The following is a 5,267-nucleotide window of genomic DNA, read 5'->3' as shown; positions in this document are numbered from 1 at the left end:
GACCCATATAGTCTATTGAATCTGAACTTTCAGAGGCCACCAAAGATCTTGCAAAAACATTATCTATTCTCCTTCTCCACATTTCTTAATTTTCTTCACTCCTGCAGGATGTTCCATCTTCTCCTTTAAAAAATCCATCCTTTCTCTACTTTTCATGACACTGTTCTGTTATCTCAATAACCTTTCTTTATTCATCTTTTTTTTTTCCCACGCTGCGTGGCTTGTGGGGTCTTAGTTCCCTGACCAGGGATTGAACCCGGGCCCCAGCAGTGGAAGTGCTGAGTCCTAACCACTGGACTGCCAGGGAATTCTCCTCATCTTTCTCTTTCAAAACTCACTTCCACTCTTCCAAGAGCAAGTTCTCTTCAAGATTTACATGCTTATTAACTCACTTCTTGCTAGCTACAGCAGTGGTTCTCAAGCCTGGCTGTACTTTAGACTCACCTGGGGAGTTTCCAAAAAATGCTGGTGTCCACACAGAATTTTTTTTTAATTACTTAATTAATTTTTGGCTGTGTTGGGTCTTCGTTGCTGCACATGGGCTTTCTCCAGTTGCGGCGAGCGGGGGCTACTCTTGTTGCGGTGCGCGGGCTTCTCATTGCGGTGGCTTCTCTTGTTGTGGAACACGGGCTCTAGGCATGCGGGCTTCAGTAGCTGTGGCACACAGCCTCAGTAGTTGTGGCTTTTGGGCTCTAGAGCGCACGCTCAGTAGTTGTGGTGCATGGGCTTAGTTGCTCCGTGGCATGTGGGATCTTCCCGGACCGGGTGTCAAACCCCTGTCCCCTCCATTGGCAGGTGGATTCTTTTTTTTTTTTAATGTGATATTGTCTTTTTTTTTCTTTATTGGAGTATAATTGCTTTACAATCGTGTGTTAGTTTCTGCTTTATAACGAAGTGAATCAGCTATACATATACATATATCCCCATATCTCTTCCCTCTTGCATCTACCTCACTCCCACCCGGCAGGTGGATTCTTGACCACTATGCCATCAGGGAAGTCCCCACAGAGGACTTTTAGGGCAGAGAAACTATCCTAAGTAATACTACAGTGGTGGATACCTGTCATTGTACATTTGTCAAAACTAGAATGTACACCACCAGAGTGAACCCTGATGTAAACTGTGGGCTTTGGGTGATAACGATGTGTCACTGTAGGTTCATCACTGTAACCAGTGAGCCACTCCTGTGGGGGGGGGTGTTGAGGTGATTCTGTGCGTGTTGGGGAAGGTGGCACATGGCACTCTCTGTACTTCTTGCTTGATTTTGCTGTGAACTTACAACTGCCCTTAAGAATGAAGTCTACCTGGAAAACTCACCTGGATGCAGGGACCCTGTTTATGTTTGTGTCTTTGACTCAGAACTCATTTTGGTGATTAGTATTGCATGTCTGCCTGTGGCTGCGGGGCCTAGAAACTGAAATTGTGAGGATGGTGAGAAAAACACAGGGGGCAGACATGGGGCCAGGCAAGGGAAGGCACATAGCCAGGGTGGTGAACTCTGTGGAAGGGTGACAGAAGCAGGTGATCTGATCTGGCAGCTGCTGGCCCCAATGCTTAGTAGCTGTGAACCTGGACAAACTGTTTAAGCCTCAATTTTATTTTCATCTGCAAAGTGGGTTCATTAATGCATGCTGAGGAATAATAATATGCCTTACCTCGATTACTCAGCTCTTATTTGATGCTTCCAGCTTCACTCCTTTAATTCTCATAACAACCCCACGAGACAAAAATCCACATCCTTATTCTACAGATGAGGACACTGGGGTACTGAGAGGCAGGTCACTTTCTCATATCTGCATACTCAGAAAGTGGCAGGGCTGGGGTTGGAATCTAGGCAGGCTCTAGAGTCTGGGCTCTTAACCACCTCATTATGCTGATTAAGTGAATAATAATAAGCCTACCGGGCTTCCCTGGTGGTACAGTGGTTAAGAATCCGCCCGCCAATGCAGGAGACACAGGTTCGAGCCCTGGTCCAGGAAGATCCCACATGCTGCGGAGCAACTAAGCCTGTGCGCCGCAACTACTGAGCCCGTGCTCTGCAACAAGAGAAGCCAGCACAATGAGAAGCCCATGTACCGCAACGAAGAGTAGCCCCTGCTCGCCGCAACTAGAGAAAGCCCGCGTGCAGCAATGAAGACCCAATGCAGCCATGAATAAATAAATAAACAAACTAATTAATTAATTAAAATAATAGTAAGCCTATCACTTACTGAGCTTCTTCTCAGGTTGCTTTCTCTTCTTTAATCCTCATAACAACCTTGATTAAATGACTGGCCCCCGAGAGTCACCCAGTATGTGTGCAAGGATGCACTTCCCTTGGGTGGGAGCCTGCTTTGCTTTAGAGCAGGGGTCCTCATTGCTGCCTGCTCATTAGATTCATGCAGGAACTCGTCAAAAATAACAGTGCCAGTGGTTGTGCACTGTTTCTGTTTTGTTGTATTCATTTGTTTGTTTAATTTTTTAGATTCCACATATTAATGAAAACATACAGTATTTGTCTCTCTCCCTCTCACTCACTTCACTAAGCACAGTACCCTCCAGGTCCATCGACGTTGTTGCAGATGATGAAATTTCATTCTTTTTTTTATAGCCTAGTAATATTCCTCTGTGTGTGTGTGTGTGTGTGTGTGTGTGTGTTGTGTGTGTACCACATCTTCTTTATCCATTCATCTGTTGATGGGCACTTAGGTTGCTTCCATATCTTGGCTATTGTGAATGATGCTGCTGTGAACACTGGGGTGCATGTATCCTTTTGACTCAGAGAACAAACTAGTGGTTACCAGTGGGGAAAGGGGTGGGTGGCAAGATAGAGGAAAGGGATTAAGAGGTACAAACTACTAGGCATAAAATAAATAAGATACAAGGATGTAATATACAGCACAGGGAATAGAGCCAATATTTTGTAATAACTTTAAATGGAGTATAAACTATAAAAATATCGAATCACTATGTTGTACACCTGAAACTAATATAATACTGTAAATCAACTGTACTTCAAGTAAAAAAAAAATAACGATGCCAAGCCGCACACCAGAGCTTCTGATTCCGTTACCTTTGGGCATGGGGGCCCTGCGTGGAGAGTTTCCAAAAGCACTCAGAGTGGCTCCCGTCTGTAGGCAGGGTTGAGAATGTGGTGGAGAGGGGTTTTTACTGCCTCCAGGCACTGGCTGCTCATTAAAACCATCTGGGACCTTCTAGATTCTGAGCTCATTGGTTGGAGCATCAGCCTTACTCACTGAGCTAATTAATGCCAGTTGGACCTTACTAGGTGCCAGACACTGCATTAAGTCATTGACTGCTGCAGTGACCAGCTCGTCCTGGTTTGCTGGGGATTTTCCATTCCAAGAACCAACCGCTCAGGTCAGATGTGGGCAAACCAGGATGGTTGGTCACTGTCCTTAATCCTTCCCTAAACTTTTGTTTCTGATTGACCTCATTCACTTATTTTGCAGCAAAACTCTGAGGAATGTTCTCCTGGTAAACCCATGTTGCAGGTGATGAAACTGAGGCACAGGGAGTATTGGTCACATAGTTAGTAGAAAGTGATCACAAAACACTACCACAACCATTATTTCATTTCCTCTCAGGGAAACCTGTAAGATTAAGGGGGATTTTTTTGGTCCCCACTTTATAGACAGGTAGAGCAAGGTTCAGGAAGGCTAATGACTTTCCCATGGTTAGTGGCCACTGTGTTACATGGGAGATTGGATCTTCTGACTCCCAGTTCATTGCATGGCTTCTGTTATGCTGGGTGGGAGGATGGAGAATGTCCCCTGGAGGAGGCTTGAGGGTCACTGGCTCTGACACTGCCTGCATCTGTCAGCAGATCTGGGGCCTCCCAGCCTTCCCTCCTGCAGGGCTGAGAGTCTCGCTGTGGACTCCTTTCCCCCAGGTATTACAGGGTCTGTGGGTTAGAAAAGACCAAGATGATTGCCAGCAGTTGGGTGCTGTTCATTTAGAACATCTGCCCTCAGGTCCCCAAGGCCAGTTCCGTCTGAGGACACACACGCATGCCAGGCACTGCCAGACTCTGAAAGCAGCCTCTTGCTCTCTGGGGAGAGATCTGGACATGGCTGATCAGGCTGCTGAAATGTCATCCGAGGTATGGTGTAACAGGGGACATGCCGGCAGAGAGGCACATTTTTTTTTTTTTTTTTTTTTTGCGGTACGCGGGCCTCTCACTGCTGTGGCCTCTCCCGTTGCAGAGCACAGGCTCCGGACGCGCAGGCTCAGCGGCCATGGCTCACGGGCCCAGCCGCTCCGCGGCATGTGGGATCTTCCCAGGCTAGGGCACGAACCCTCGTCCCCTGCATCGGCAGGCGGACTCTCAACCACTGCGCCACCAGGGAAGCCCCAGAGAGGCATATTTGTACAAAGGATTATTTTAGCATAAGCCGGTGTTATTTAGGATAGATGGGGAGAGAAATGTGAGGTATGGGTGCCTGGTTTCTCGACTCAAGGCAGCCAGCCTTTTTTTCTTTCCTTTCCACCAGAAAAGTGACCAGCTGAGTGTTCCCTGGAGAGGAATGGGGCCCACCCGGCCCTGCAGCAGTTCAGCAGCCTGTTTCACAGGAAGATTTGTGTATCTGAAGCACCAGTGCAGGGATTCTCATAGTACATGAACTGATTCTAAAATGTTCAGGGACACTTAAAAATGTTCATTGTTATGTAGTTATGGTAATATAATTGGAACAACCATAATACAACGAAATAGGCAGTAAAATGGAGGTTCACCAGGGCAGGGACTTCTGGCTCTTTTGTTCATGGCTGTAGACTCAGCACCTAGGACAGCTGCCGGCACACAGTGGTGCCCCACGAATGAGTGAATGAATGAATGAGTCTCCCAGCACTTGTGTAGCTTTACCAGAAAATGGAATTTGAACTTAGGCTTGTAGGATGGATAGGATTTAGTTAGGAAGAAGTAAGTGAGGTTGGGAGGAGGGGATGATTCAGGTGGGGAACACGGCATAGGTGAAGACTAAGAGCTAGGACAAACAAGGCCCACAGAATATAAGCTAATGCGTATTGAAGGTTACCATGCACCAGTCACTCTGCGAAGCTCTTTCACGTATTAACTAATTAAATCCTCATAACAGCCCTCGTGATATCTCTACTTTGCAGATGGGGAAACTGAGGCCCAGAGTGGTGAAGTGTCTTGCCCAAGGACAGGCTGTAGCTCTGATTTGTCTATTTCCAGGAGTACAAGGTCATGGCCCATTTGGAGGTCCATGGCAGGTGGAGCGCGTGTCCCAGCCAGCATGGGCCTG

At 47.0% G+C, this 5,267-nt stretch overlaps 1 non-coding gene across 1 annotated transcript; it reads right to left on the bottom strand.

The window, feature by feature from the left end:
* Window positions 1-235: 235 nt before the first annotated feature.
* Window positions 236-307, bottom strand: TRNAG-UCC (transfer RNA glycine (anticodon UCC)). Its single transcript has one exon. It is a non-coding gene; the product is annotated as a tRNA-Gly (tRNA).
* Between the last annotated feature and the right edge of the window lie 4,960 nt (window positions 308-5,267).

Source organism: Neophocaena asiaeorientalis, unplaced genomic scaffold (genome assembly GCF_003031525.2).
Source record: "Neophocaena asiaeorientalis asiaeorientalis breed wild unplaced genomic scaffold, Neophocaena_asiaeorientalis_V1.1 scaffold77, whole genome shotgun sequence".
NCBI lineage: Eukaryota > Metazoa > Chordata > Mammalia > Artiodactyla > Phocoenidae > Neophocaena > Neophocaena asiaeorientalis.
This window is presented reverse-complemented; position numbering and strand designations above follow the sequence as displayed.